General features: G+C 33.2%; 1 pseudogene; it reads left to right on the top strand.

Annotated features, from left to right (window-relative positions):
• LOC128225891 (WD repeat-containing protein 49-like) overlaps nucleotides 1-16,222 on the top strand; it is a 37,493-nt pseudogene that overhangs the window by 16,359 nt on the left and 4,912 nt on the right.

Here is a 16,222-nt window from a genome sequence, read left to right as displayed (position 1 = left end):
TGATTATATCAGAATTAGCGAACATTACTAAAAAAGAGTAAACATTCAAATGTTGATGTTTTACAATCTGAGCAAAATTCACTTTTTTGTGGACACTATTCACTATTAGACAGAAGTTTAATGAAAATTCATTCGAGAGTCCTTAATATTTTTGCAACCAGTGATTTGTTGTAAAACAAAAATGCTGACCAAAGCTCAGAGAGTGGACAATAAACAAATAGTATAAGCATAATTGAATGTCAGAATTCAAGTGAACTGCTCTTAAACATCAGCCAAACACTTTCGTTTCTGATAATATGTTAAAAATGAATTATTTGATGTACAGTCTTTAAACTTCATACTGAGATTGTTCATGGTCATACATGTAGTTCATTAGGTCAAATGTCAAGATTAAAGTCTCCTTCGTTTCTGATCAATAACTTATGAACTATTTGTTATAGACTCTTAAAAAATAGTTTTTATTCACATTAGTCATGGTCAGTAGTTGACCCATATTGAATTTGGATCAAAGGTCAAGGTCATGATGCCTATTATAAGGAAAATTATGGGTGACCAACAGGTCCAACAGGTGACTCATCTGATTCACATAATTTTTTAATTGTTTGATTTCCATGTATTGCCCTGATTTGTAAGGATGTTGGAAGATCAACTTGCATCTTTTTCTTGAAGGTCTGGGACATCCAGGATCACATGTGCCTCCTGACGATCCGCCCAAAAAGCCACAAGATCGGTGCAGATCTGCAAGCAGTTCACTATTCCAATATCTCAAAAACAGTTGCCGTGGCAACGGACCAGATGGCTGCACTCAACCTAAGACTTAAGTATGTGTTTTATTGTTAGATTAGTTATAAAAAATGTATTTATTTTTTTAAAGTGACACTCTTATTCAAAATCAGTACATAAACATGTATAACAAACATCAATTATGACTGATAAACCTTTAACTACTTACTAAATAATGCATTGATGGAAAATATTAATTACTGATAACAAGATTGTAACCGTGCAGTTAATAGCAGAAAGCGCAAAAATATTTAATGATTGGTGAATGCTAAAAGATTTACTGTGGTCTACAATAGTCTCATAAGGTAGAAATACCGTGTTTTATGCTCATTTCTTTCAAATTAAACTCATTATCCTTCATAAGAATCATTATTTTCCACATTTATTCAACCTCTTTGGAATATTAAAACAATATGATTAATTGTGTTAAATATTATCTTGGAGTAAGAGTGCATCTTTAAGATTTGGCGTTGTTTCAACTGTACCAATCATTAAAGTGCTAGTAAATGTTAGTCATAAATTTTTAATTGTTTTTTAGTGATTACATTAGATGGTACGTGTATTTAAATATCAGCTTATGCTATTCATATCAAAGCTAGTTATAGAATATTGTAATATATTGTGCAAATAATCAGTTTAGTATGCTTACATGTATTTACTGTTTCAGCTTTCAAATATTTAGAGATATTTTGAGCATATGTTTTGTTCAGTAATCTTAAAGAAAAAGAACTAGGAATAAAACAGTTCTAAACTAAAACACTTTTGAACCAACATTACAAGATTTGAACATTTGAAGGTATAAAATTCCTAATAAAATCATTTATTTTTTCATTTTGATAAATAATCTGGAATATTGATTTTTTTCCTATTACGAATTTTAGTATTTTTTTTCTACATACATGTATTTGATAACTCTTTTTCTATTGATCTTTTCGTATTGGTTAAGGAACATAATGTTTTCTATAATAGAGTTGAGAAAGACTTAGTAGGCGGAAGGTAAAACTATTTGCATTTGAAACACAGAGCTATCATTTCAATTTGCACAAACAATGTCTTTGGATTACCTCCCCTTTTACTTTTTTTCTTTTGATTGTATAGCTTCTTCATTTAGACACATATGTAGGTTTGATAGCTATCGTTTACACTTATTCAGCTTTCCAACATTCTCCACTTTCATTTCTTTCTCTTCCAAAAAAATCATAAAATTATTTATAGTAAGTTTTGTATAAATACGAATGGTTGTCCGGTTGGCGCACCAAGATAACACGGGTTTGATTCCCGGCATGGACGTGTTTGAGTTTAGTTTGTGGACACCAAGTCAGACAAGTGGGCCTCCACCGTGTTCTCCGATTTCCCCCACAAAACTAAACCAAACTCTCGCGGAACATTGTGTACAGTCAATAAAAAAATTAGAAAGCTGAAAACTAAACTGCTCGTCCTAAAGGAATTATGTAACTTAAGCCGAGGGATAATTTACCCTTTAAGCCTTTTGATGAATAAATGTTCGTAACACTTTTCAAAATCATTGACTTCAAAGACAATATTTGAGCAAATATCAACATTTGTTGAAGTGTTCCAACAGGCAGTATCATACATGCAATATTTCTGAGAGGCTTCCAAGGGGATTTTGGTCTGAATATCAGGGCATTTTAATATTAAACCAGGAGAATTTTACGCAGCAACATTTAGCGCAATATCTACATTCATGATTAAAGAATAAGAACACAAACACACTGATATTACAATAATTAAAAAAAATAAAATAATTATTATTTTTAATTCCAGGGGATATGGATCCCCCGGCCGGGGACCAGGGGATGGGTCGGCAGTATCTTTGCCCTGTTTATCAATATTTGCCCTGTCTTTCCGTCTTTCAGTCAGTCCATCCTTACTTCACACTTTGTTTCTGCTCAATTATTTTATTCACTTGGACCCAGGGACTTCATACTTATAGTTTGCACGATGGTCATGACTAGATGAAAAGTATGTTGGCTTGTCTCCAGTCCAAAAGTAGAAATTTCATGTCCATCATTGATTATTTCTTTGAGCTATGACCACAAATGGGGGGGGGAACAAGCTCTTTTTCAAAAAAGCAATCTGTAGTTTTACTATTCTGTCTAAAGGTTCTTGGTCTTTTTCCATCTATTTCTTGAGGTTGAAATCTTAGACCTTGTTTTCTTTATCAAATTCAACTATTGCACCTTTCTTTTGGGAATTCCCTTTTATTTTCCCTTTAATTTTGTACTCCATTTTTGAATATTGTACAAAGATTATATGTTTTTTTATTCATGATATACTCTTTTTTTACTCTTTTTTTTATAGTTTTATAGATGTTTTATAGATGTGTGTAGGAATAAGAACTAGTTCTAAGAAAGTACCCAGTTCATTGATTGCCTGTATTTTGTATGCCAATATTTATAGACATGTGAAACATTTGTTACATTTTGAAATTGTAATTGGAAGTTACTTATGTATAGTACATGTACTAAAGCTCAAAGTATGCTTTGCAGGTTTGAAAATTAAATGTCAGTATATTATATGGAAAAAAGGTGAATGTGATGTTTAACTTTTGACAACGGTTCTTGATTCCTAACAATGAAATTAGCTGTCCCGTTGGTGTAGTGGTTAGTGCACTCGCTTCTCACCAAGGCAACCCAGGTTTTAATTCCTGGCCTTGGCCCATTTGGGTTTGGTTCGCGGTCACAAACCCATACAATTGGGTTTTCTCCAGTTTCCCCATTTTTCGCAAGACAACACTTTCACGCAACATCGTGCCAATGAGATTGACTTTGAATAGTCGTAAAAATTAATAGATATTTATTTAACAATGAAATGATTATTACACTTGAAGAAATTTGTCACTTACTTTTACTACATGGAAACAATAAAAAAAAACTCTCCAAAGAAGACAAAGTTATTGTTATAAGAAAATAATGAAAATCAGTATATTTTGCCCACTAGCAGACAACACTTGAAATTTGCCAATTATAACACAACATAAAAATCCATGGTGTTTTGCAGGCCGAGCCTGAATGCGGACATCGTGCTTACCCACAAAGAGCCAGTGACAGGATGTCTCTATAACCCTAGCTTTAAGCAGGTCATCACGTGCTCAGAAAGCTCGGTAAGTATTGGATTAATCAATAATGTTTCGAATTTCTAAGAGATGGGATATAACATAACTGTTTAACTTGCTACCCACAAGGAAAACCCTATGTTTAATGACTGTATTTCATTGAATTCATTCGTGCCCAATTCATTTCCAGGACTTCCATACGCACTTTATCCTGTGGGGATATACAAACTTGCAAAGAACTGCTGAGAGTTAAAGCTGCACTCTCACAGATTGAAGGTTTTGACAACTTTTTTTTTTGTCTTGGATGGTGTAAATTTTCGCTAAAATCCATGGAAACCTGAGTAATATAAGACTGCTGACGAAAAATTTGATCGCAGATTTATAGATTTAATTTCAAAAATTTATGTTTTAAGCATTTTCCTAAACCGTTAGTAACAGTTTAAGCCATTAAACATTAATTTTCGAACGGAAATATGAAAATGTAGGATCTGATTTTTTGTCAGCAATCTTATATTAATGGTTTGCATATATTTACGCAAAAATTTGCTCTTTCCAAGACAAAAACTTAAAAAGTTGTAAAAATGGTATATCTGTGAGAGTGCAGCTTTAAACCAGAATCTAAACGTCGTTGAGAACTCTACTTTAATTTGATTATTCTGTTCATCGCTTTGTTTTTAATTTGCCTGCTATAATATGTCAGAATTCAACTTTTGTTTGTTTTACAGTGATAAAGAGGTAATTCAGTGCAATCATTGCCAGAAATATTGTTTCATTGTTGCCAAAAAGTTGTCCTTGTCATCTTGCACCCTGATATTGTTATTGTTGTGTTAAAGTACTGTTTCTCCCTGAACCTTACAAATGTTATAAGGAAAAAAGACCTTAAATTTTGTCCGTTGAATACTTGAACATAATTTTTCCATTGAAATGTTTCCAAACCTAACTTTCTCTTTCAGTCTATTGTTGAAATGTTTGTTGTTAATTATGCTGTTAGTATGTTTATGTTTTTGTCGCCTGCAAAGCATGGCAGAACCAGGGATTACTTTGTCATGCATTGACGTCCACTTTCATTTACGATGAAGAACTTTTAAAACAACTTGATGTAGAGTCTTTTATCTTTGTATGCACATTGAACATGATCAGTAGATGTCCTCTTTTCATTTGAGGTTAATTTGTTAAAGTCAAGGTCATGGTGACCTTTTGTTTTGGATCAAGAACTTTTGAACAAATTTGTGAAGAGTCTTATAACTTGATGTGCAAATAACTCATTGTCAGTAGATAAACCCTATTGATTTTGGGATTAAGCTATTAAGGTCAAGGTCATTGTGACATTTACTAGAAAAAATAAGGTCACTTTTGTTTGTTCAAGAATTTTTTAACAATTTAGTGTAGAATATTAAACTTGATGTACTAATTTGCTCATTGTCAGTAGATTAACCCCTATTGATTTTGTGATCAATCTATTAAGGTCAAGGTCATGGTGACCTTTACTAGAACAAATATGGTCACTTATGTTCATTGAAGAACTTATAAACAAATTAGTGTATCAAACTTGATGTGCAAACTGCTCATTATCAGTAGATTACCCCCTTTAATTTTAGGATCAATCTATTAAAGGTCAAGGTCATGACGACCTTTACTAGAACAAATATGGTCACTTTTATTCAGTCAAGAACTTTTAAACAAATTAGTTCGGAAGCTTAAAACTTGATGTTCAAATTGCTCATTGTCAGTAGATTAACCTTATTGATTTTAGGATCAATCTATTAAAGGTCAAGGTCATGGTGACCTTCACTAGAAAAATCATGAGTCCTCCTGTCAGGCCACAAATCAATCTCCCCTATTCATTTTGGGATCAATATATCAGTTCAAGGTCATCGTATTGCCTTCAATAGAAAAATCATGGGTTCTCCTGACAGGCGATGCATTCTAATTTTGCAGAATTCCAGTTTATTGCCCTTGTTTACTGTACAAAGTCACGTACTTCTGAAAAGTAGTTAATTCTCTGTTGGAGATAAGAGTCGATAAGTATTGCAGAACCTTTAACTCAAAGTTTAAAAGTTGATGAAACAAGTACAATTTAAGTCTATCCTATTCTAGAATTGTTAAAATATCCTGAGAAAAAACTTTGTCTGAAGCTTTGCCTGAATAAGAAATTGATTTTCTGGTATATTAAGCCAATGAATTCTGAGTGAAAACAGTATATTGTTTGCTAAACGTAAGTGTAAACTGTTATGTTCGTTTTACAGACAATCAAGATTTGGGACTTTGAGACAGGAACAGCTATATTTGAGTACGGTGAAGCCCATGGTGACTCTGCCATCACATGTATGACTTTCGACAAATGTGAACAGAGGTAACATAAATCTATAACCTGATATTGTGATGAATGCTTGTGCATAAGTTTACAGGCAGTTCATTTTGAAAACGGCTATTAAAAAGTAATCAATAGTAACTACTAAGTTATGGAGGGATGATCGATTATAATCAAATATTATCATTGATTTGCCCCAAACATTGGCAACAATTGATTGTGATCAATCTTAATTGATTTTCATTCTTTTTTCCCTTAAGACACATTTTATTCATATATATGTGTAGAAAATCATTTGTTAAGGCAAGGTGGTGCTGTGAATGTTCTTATTATCCCCCGCCGAATCGAAGATTTCGGGAGGGGGATATTGTTTTGGCGTTGTCCGTCAGTCATTCCGTCCGTCCATCCGTCCGGTACCATATCTTGGTAGGCATTGATCAGAAAATGTTCAAACTTGGTCAGAATGTTCCCCTTGATCATATTTCGACCTATTATAAAAGTGGGTCACATGGGGTCAAAAACTAGGTCACTAGTTCAAATCTTGGAAAAATCTTTGGAACATACTAGAGGCATTATACATGGTCAAATATTCATGAAACTTTATCATAATGTTTTCCTTGATGAACTCTTGGTTGTAAATAAAACTGGGACACATATGATCGAAAATTAGGTCACTAGATCAAATCTTTGAAAAATCTTGTCCGGAACCATATCATGGTACTGATTGGTCAAGTTATGTTCAAAATTGGTCATGATGTAAACCTTGATGAAATATTGACCACTTTAAAAAGTGGATCACATAGGGTCAAAAGCTAGGTCAGTAGGTCAAATCTTAGAAAAATCATTGGAACATACTAGAGGCATTATACATGGTCAAATATTTATAAAACTTAATCAGAATGTTTTCCTTGATGAAATTTTCCACTATTTATTGTTATCACTTCAGACATATCTGAACTTTCACTTTGAAATCATTCAAATTCATAGAAACTATTACAAATGTTACTCTATATACAAAACTTTTACTTCAAATAATTCCAAACAAGCTCAAACTTATATCGAACGTTCATAACGGTCCATTTCTCTGTAGCCATATTACATGTTAATATAGGAGTATTCCACCTTCTTTTTATTTCCAAATCATGAATCTTGCCAAGGCGGGGGATATCAATTCAACGAAATTGCTTGTTCTTTTTTATTTATTTGTCATTTAGCCTATATATTGAGCAAAAATTGAGATATATATATATATATATATATATATATATATATATATATATATATATATATATAATACATAAAAATTGTTCAAATCAACATAAACACTATTTTCAAACCAATATTTAGCATGGAAGTAATGCCTGTGATAGGCTTCGAATGCATGATCTCTTGAGTTGCCTGTTTATGACGGCAAACTCTGGCTGAAATAATTGTTGAGTTGTGCTCCTGGATTTAGTGATAACAGCATTCAACAGTTGGCATCTGTGTGTTGTGTTCTTGAATATGTATGACTGTTACAAAATTTAACTTTTGGTTTGATGCAGATGTTGTAATTGCTTGTGGAAAATGACACAAGAAAGATAAAAATATCTTTATCAAACCAACTTTATTATTGAAACTGTCTAACGAGTATTTCATACAATGTTTCAAAGACCTCTGAATAAGTCTTAAAATACTGAATGATGGCGTCTTTATTTGATCTTTTATTGTTGACAGATTGATAACTGGAGGTCGAGATGGTCTGATTCGAATCTGGAACTACAATAATGGCCACTGCCTCAAGGTTTTACAGAAAGGTAGGTAACTCAGAAACAGAGTTGTCTTCATGCCTGAACTTCTAAAACAATCTCAAGTTCATAAGTATAACAGAATTAAGCTAAGCACACTACTGGTACTTTTGTTTTGGTATAATGCACCGGTCAATTGTAACCGTGCCCCCACCCCCCAGGTGAGAGGAATAGCAGGAACATTGACTTTCAGTCCAGCCAATTCCGGGTAAAAACCTTGCCCTAACCCAATTTAGGTGCTCTTGTATAGACTCTTTCATGAGTTGCGATTTAATATGAAATTATTAAAACAAATTTAAAAAACTTATAAAGCAAGCCTTTGGCAAACTTCATAATTTTTCCAGAACAATATTCATAAAAAATTGTTTTAAAGGGCAAAGAATGTAAGATTCTTTTTAGCACATGACTGATTTGATGTGCAAAACGAAGATTTTATTCATTTTTCGGTAACAAAAAGCTACATTACCAGGGATAAATGATTTAAAAGTAAAGTTATCATTATATCACTTGAGTGTAATAAGAAAATATGTTATAGTCATATTTCATTTGAAACAAGAAACATCATGTGATAAAATCATGTCTGATAAACTTATTCAAAATTTGTAACTTCTTTTGCTTTAAAACCTAAGTTTGGATGTATTTGACTTGATATTTGTAGCTCCAACCCATACCGATGAAGAAGAAAAAGGTAAGCTGTAACAGGTGTTATGAAAACATGTATAACGTTTAGATTTAATTTTGAGCTCAAGATAAGAATTTTATTTTGAATTTTCATACTATAGAGGATATTGTAACATGTGTACTATTGATTTTATTAAACAAGTTGTTTAACGTTTCAATTTTAGTTAACAAGTTTAATAATAATAATAATGTTCATATATCATCAATATAAATTTGTTGACAATGCTAAATAATGATACAAGCACATTTTAAATGCTTTTCATTTATGACATCACGCCAAAACATATTAAACTTCAGATATATATATAAAAATATTTAATAATGTTGTATCATAATGGTGACGTTTTTATAAAATAATTTTTAAGAGTATTTTTATCGTAAAGACAAAGTTTTGGACAATAACTTAATGGGACATTTCTGAATAAGCTCACACTCATTTATCTTGATAACTCTTATTTTGAGCTCTGGTTGCATGGTGTTTATGTATTGTAATTCATTGTAAAAATATTGTTGTCCGAGCAAAAAATGCTATTAATATAGTAACATAATAATGTGGCTGAGCTTATGATACTGAGGTTCATGACTTGTGTAGTTGCTAACATGCTGTTGTGTGCAGGTCAAAGAAAGATGGAGGAGGAGGAAGTGGAAGTGGAAGGTATATACATGCAATGTGATGCACGAGAATTTCGGGAAATGTATTGTCTTTAACCTTGAGGCATATTTTCCTTTCAATCAGAGCTCTTAGGCCATTTTTCATCAAAAATAACCTCGGATATGTTGGTACATAAGAAGAAGTAGTTCATAAAATTAATAATAATAATAATAAATTGAAGCGTTTTAATGTGTAACTTGTATGACTATGTTTTAATTGATTCCCAGGGAAGTGTCTAATTGCATAAATAATAAATACTCCTCAAGTCCATGTTTCAGTGCTATATTGGAATTACTACATGATCTAGCTGCTTTCAGCATAATTAAATGTAAAGATTTCTGACATTGTAGACTATTCATATTCATCTGAGGTTGTTTACAGAAAATGGCCAAGGAGTTTTGATTTTTTTGTCTTTAAAGTTTTTTTGTAGAATATAATTTTGGGCTAGTGCGATTTAATACTGTCAGAGTTTACAAATGCAATCTGTAAACACCCCCACATTGTGGTCTGTTGTTATGATAGAGCTGCAGCGGAAAAATTGTTTTGTCATTTTCACTACTTAGCTAATTAGTTTGTCAATATTGGTATAATTTAACCTTATCAAAATACAAAGTTGTCTCTCTTGAAGAGTACATAATTCATACATATAACACCACTGTGGATTGCTTTAATTTGGAGTGAACTTTTGTTTGCAATTATTTTTGATTGGCTACTTATGTAAGGTTGGAACCTGGGGATGTTTATCATATTTGTTCTAGCAACTGGTAGCAATGGGAAATTGAATATATTGCTCAGTTTTCTCTTCTAAGCAACATGATTTAAATTTGCTAAACATCATTAAAATTAAACACTTGTGAAAAATTAAACAGTCTACAGTATTATATTAGTGATAATTTTTTTTTTTGTATTTGGTTATTTTAGTTTAGTAATCGTTGTACAATAATTAATATGCATGTATGTTGTCTATATTGTAACTATGATAACACTTAGCATTATTATAAGGAGGGTGGGGGTACATTATTGTAGCAGTATTACATAAGTATGTTTTTTTTTCTTCTGGGGAACCTTGATGTATACATTTACAACTTATATATTATTATATCATATCATGTTCCATTTATGTTTCTTAGAAGCAACACTGTAAGATGTCTCATGAATATTAGTTAAATGCTTAATATGTTAATAACAACATTAATGTTATTAATACAGTGTGTATCACATGATGTTACAATTTTGAAAGTCATTAATTATGTCAAATACATATTGAATAAATATATTTGTGTAAATTATTGTTATTATTATTATTATTATTATTATTATTATTATTATTATTGCAATTGTATTCTCTAATGTATACTTACGCTTCAGTTAATTCCTTATATTAATTTGTCATGTATAGGGTATGAAAAGACACTAGAAGAAATTCGAAACCTTCGTAAAAGGAGATTACTGGCCAACAAGGTTAATTATGGAATAAAAGATATACCTGGTAAAAATATGCACAGTTTGCAAAGCACTGATATTAAATCAACAATAAATTAAGTTTTATTAAACAAGATGATACATTTTTTTATTAATATAAAGCAACATTTGATAAAATTTGGTAACACTGAAGTTTAAATTAAAAAAAGTTCAAATTATTGAAAAGACTGGTGATATTTTCAAAATCAGTTTAAACTTTTCTTATTTATTTTAAACTTGCCTATTAAAAGTTATTGATGTCATTAATTAAACATATATATGTAATTTTAACTCAAACTAAAAATAATATTTGCTTTATTTAAACATAATCATTTGTTAACTGTTTTAAGTCCCTCAACAACCAAAGAAAGTAGAATTCCCGAACCCAGGTAAGAATTGGCACAGTTGAAAGGATATGGGCAATTATACTTGTTACCTTGAATTAGCTGTATTAAATTGGGTCAAGGTCAACCATCTTAAAATCATTATTCAAATGTATCCAAGGTGACCGTGTCAGTTATGCATCCTGGAAAATTCGGTACTTGCCTTTATTATGATGACATGTATTTTTGTACACGGCCCTGAGGGCTTGTGCGAAACCCCGTTGGTATATGAAGAATAACAAAAGGTTTCACATTTAGACAACAATTGATTAATAGTTTGCTTGGCATTTCCCTTTGACATTTTAAGGTGTGGTTATGTTGTTTTTGTAACTACCTTATTTTAAACCCTTAATTCTGAATTGAAAAACAAAATCAAATGACCACTGGAGAGGTTAAGCAATAGTAAGATGTCATGAAGTAAATTCTTAATGAATAAGAACGGGCAGAGTGAGGGTAGTGATGAGCCCTTTCTTAATTATCAAGAAAGTACTTCATGTCATCTAACTGACAGAGTACAACCTCATTGGCTTACACTTTGTCAATGCATTATCTGACGCAGTGATTATGTATACGGTACCATTGGAAGAATGGCAGTTGGTGGACCTTTAAACACCAACGAAAGTTGAAATTCTTAATGATGTAAGTTTAGTACTTAATGATTGCCTATCTGCAATTTCATTGGCTGAAAATGTCGGCTGTATTCTAAAAAGACGTAGGTCTTGTGTTTATTTTTGTCACTTGGATTGGAAGCGCAAACAAACTTTTAATTAATCGTGGCCTTACATTTACTTACACTTATTTTTGTCATTTATATGATATCATCCCTGATTTGTATTCTCTTGTTTTATTATTTGTTATTGACTCCTTGTTAGGTATTCATATGTAATAAGGTTGGATCATATCACCTAGTTACAAACCCTCCAACCCCAATTCATGTAATCAACAATCAGATGTCATTCGAAACTACTGTTTGCTGTTTTGTGGATTTGATTGCAGTTTGCTATGTGCATTTTTTTTTTTTTTAGAAAGTTCAGCATATAGTCATTGTAACTTGGCAACATTTAAGCAATACTGCATTTAATGTTGGTCATTTTAATTCTTGGTTGTTATTTTAAGTTCAATTGTTATTACTTGGACAGCTTTACTCTTGAATGACAGTCTTTCCATTTTTATGACTTTTGTCAAGATAGTTACAGATTACTCATGTTAGTGCAGTCAATGCCAACTTTCCTCAGAAACTATAATTGTTTTACATTTTCAGATGAAGAAAATGAAGAGATCTGTGACCTGACGTATGTTGAGATGAATCGTAACAAGTACATTGTGGGTGTCGGCTGGGATAGGCGTATCAATATCTACAGCGACGACGTCAACGACAGCAATATTCACCATGTTCAGCACCCACTGCCAAACTGGCATGATGATGTGGTAGAACAAACATGAGTTTTATTTCTGATCAATTTACTATATGTAATATCTTGACATAATTAACATGATGCGAATGGGAGTTGCACAGCCTGGTTACTTATTGGACGAACATTTTCCTCGATTGGTCAAATGGTTTAATTGCAACTTTTTTCATGTTTGCTTCCAGATTGTTTAGCATTTACTATGATGCAAATGGGAGCATCACTCTAATCTACATACTTGATAATATCTTATTAAAATGACATAATCAACATGATGCGAATGTTTCTTGCTCTAGTCTATATACTTTAGAATATCTTAATATATTTTACATGATGTGAATGGTAGAATCAATATTATCTTTATTCATAGGAATGTCTTAATTATAATAACATAATCAACATGATGTAAATGGGAGCCTTGCTCCGTCTGATCACCTTTGACTGTCAGAGGTTGTTTGACAGAGTAGATCGAAGTAATCCGTAGGATTATACAACCTTGTACTTTTGATGTTATCATGTAACAATTGAATGGTTGAATCCAGCATCTTTTGAATTGATGTTTTTCTTTCAAATTATAACAATAGTTTGACTATAATATAGTACAGATTTCTAAAAAGCAATTAAAATGTAGGACTTTTACAAAGCATATTTTTTATGCCCCCGAAGGTGGGCATATTAAAATCGCACCGTCCGTCCGTCCGTCTGTCCGTCCGTCCGTCCGTCCGTCCGGCTCTGTAACTTTCCCTTGTATAGACAGATTTTAAAATAACTTGCCACTTGTGTTCCACATACCAAGACGACGTGTGGCATGCAAGACTCGTGTCCCTACCTTAAAGGTCAAGGTCACACTTAGTGTTTATTCACAATGGAGTGCTGCATATAAGAACATAAGAGTATAGGTTGTCGTGTCCGGGCTGTAACTTTCTCTTGTATGGACAGATTTTAAAATAACTTGCCACATGTGTACCACATACCAAGACGACGTGTCGTGTGCAAGACCCGTGTCCCTACCTCAAAGGTCAAGGTCACACTAAGTGTTTATTCACAATGGAGTGCTGCATATAAGGACATAGAGTATAGGTTGTCGTGTCCGGGCTTTAACTTTCCCTTGTATGGACAGATTTTAAAATAACTTGCCACATGTGTTCCACATACCAAGACGACGTGTCGCGTGCAAGACCCGTGTCACTACCTCAAAGGTCAAGGTCACACTTAGTATTTATTCACAATGGAGTGCTGCATATAAGGACATAGAGTATAGGTTGTCGTGTCCGGGCTGTAACTTTCTCTTGTATTGACAGATTTTAAAATAACTTGCCACATGTGTACCACATACCAAGACGACATGTCGCGTGCAAGACCCGTGTCCCTACCTCAAAGGTCAAGGTCACACTTAGTGTTTATTCACAATGGAGTGCTGCATATAAGGACATAGAGTATAGGTTGTCGTGTCCGGGCTGTAACTTTCCCTTGTATGGACAGATTTTAAAATAACTTGCCACATGTGTTCCACATACCAAGACGACGTGTCATGTGCAAGACCCGTGTCCCTACCTCAAAGGTCAAGGTCACACTTAGTGTTCATTCACAATGGAGTGCTGCATATAAGGACATAGAGTATAGATTGTCGTGTCTGGGCTGTAACTTTCCCTTGTATGGACAGATTTTAAAATAACTTGCCACATGTGTTCCACATACCAAGACGACGTGTCATGTGCAAAACCCGTGTCCCTACCTCAAAGGTCAAGGTCACACTTAGTGTTTATTCACAATGGAGTGCTGCATATAAGGACATAGAGTATAGGTTGTCGTGTCCGGGCTGTAACTTTCTCTTGTATGGACAGATTTTAAAATAACTTACCACATGTGTTCCACATACCAAGACGACGTGTCGCGTGCAAAACGCATGTCCCTACCTCTAAGGTGAAAGATACACTAAGTGTTTATTCACAAGGGAATTCTGAATATAAGGACATAACAGTGTAGGTTTTCAAGTATGGGTGGTATTTTTTATGTTCAGAGGCAATTTAAAATAACTTGCCATATGTATTTGACACGTAAAGGCAAGATAAACTTTTCATGTACTGACCTTGTTCGTAGGTCAATGTCACATTCGGGGGCATTCGTCACATACTGTGACAGCTCTTGTTTAAATTAAAAGTTTGATTTAAGGTTTGAATTCATTTACCAAAGCTGTAGTTAGATATACATGTAGGACTGTTTGTTCAGAACGTTTTTAAAGTTAACAACGGGATTTTTGACATTGTTGTTAACTTTTAAATGTGAAATCTTTAATGATGTGCTCACATCTTTAAATGTTAACAAGAACAGCTGAAATGCTTGTATCAAATCAGGTTAGAAATACAGCAGATCACAAGTGTATCCATTAAACTTCAAGAGAAGTAACAATATGGAAGTTAACATTGATGATGTAAACATGGTTGTTAACTTTCACAAGGTTCCGAACAATCAGCCCATAGTTTCATAAAAATCTACAACATACATGAAGGCAGTGATTGCTGATTTTATGAACAAAATTTCTATTTATCAACACTTTAACAATTTTATCATTATAACAAATCAATATATTCATAATTCCAGAATCGTGGCCATAAAGAGGACATTCTATCTGTCGCCCAGTGTCCGCCAAACCTGCTTGCTACTGCCAGCTATGACGGCAAGATTATCGTCTGGAACATGGTCTCTGGTCACATCTTCGCCAACCTCATGGCACCAAAACCTTCAGACTATGTAGACCAGTCATGTGAGTTTATAGAAATAAGAAGCAATGTTGTTATTATATTTCATTAAAAGTTTACCGTAATTATCATCTTTGGTTATCTCACAGAGCACTCCCAACTGTTATGTCGATAAGTCATTCAAGTCAACATCTTAACCAATTAGATTGATCCAAAACTGCATGTCCAAGTAGATCTCTTTTTTTCATTTGTCTTTTGCCGATGAGTCATGCAAGTCAACATCTTAACCAATCAGATTGCTCCAAAACTGCATGTCCAAGTAGATCTCTTTTTTTCATTTGTCTTTTGTCGATGAGTCATGCAAGTCAACATCTTAACCAATCAGATTGCTCCAAAACTGCATGTCCAAGTAGATCTCTTTTTTTCATTTGTCTTTTGTCGATGAGTCATGCAAGTCAACATCTTAACCAATCAGATTGCTCCAAAACTGCATGTCCAAGTAGATCTCTTTTTTTCATTTGTCTTTTGTCGATGAGTCATGCAAGTCAACATCTTAACCAATCAGATTGCTCCAAAACTGCATGTCCAAGTAGATCTCAATATTTTAAGACAGTGTTTTTGTAGTTGAATTTGCTGTTGGTTTAACAGTAACTGTTGCAATTTAAGTACAGAATATAGTATTCATTTATTTTCCTGTATGTTTGTATGTAAATCATATTTTTCAGTGGATGGAGATCTGAGCATTAACAAGCTGTGTTTCATGGCAACACGGGCATACAACAAGGATGCGGGCTCCCTGATCTCTAGCGGGCCCAGGGCTCACATCCATATATGGAACGTGTTCCAGGGAGGGACCCTCATGGCCCAGTTTGCTGGGGTAAGTTGAGGCTTGGGAGTTTTTTTCATTTCATTTCTCTTTTGAATACTGTGTACTAGAGCCACAGGAAAATAACCAAGAAATAAGAAAACTCTGGTTAGCG

This window comes from Mya arenaria, chromosome 3 (assembly GCF_026914265.1).
Source record: "Mya arenaria isolate MELC-2E11 chromosome 3, ASM2691426v1".
Lineage (NCBI taxonomy): Eukaryota > Metazoa > Mollusca > Bivalvia > Myida > Myidae > Mya > Mya arenaria.
This window is presented reverse-complemented; position numbering and strand designations above follow the sequence as displayed.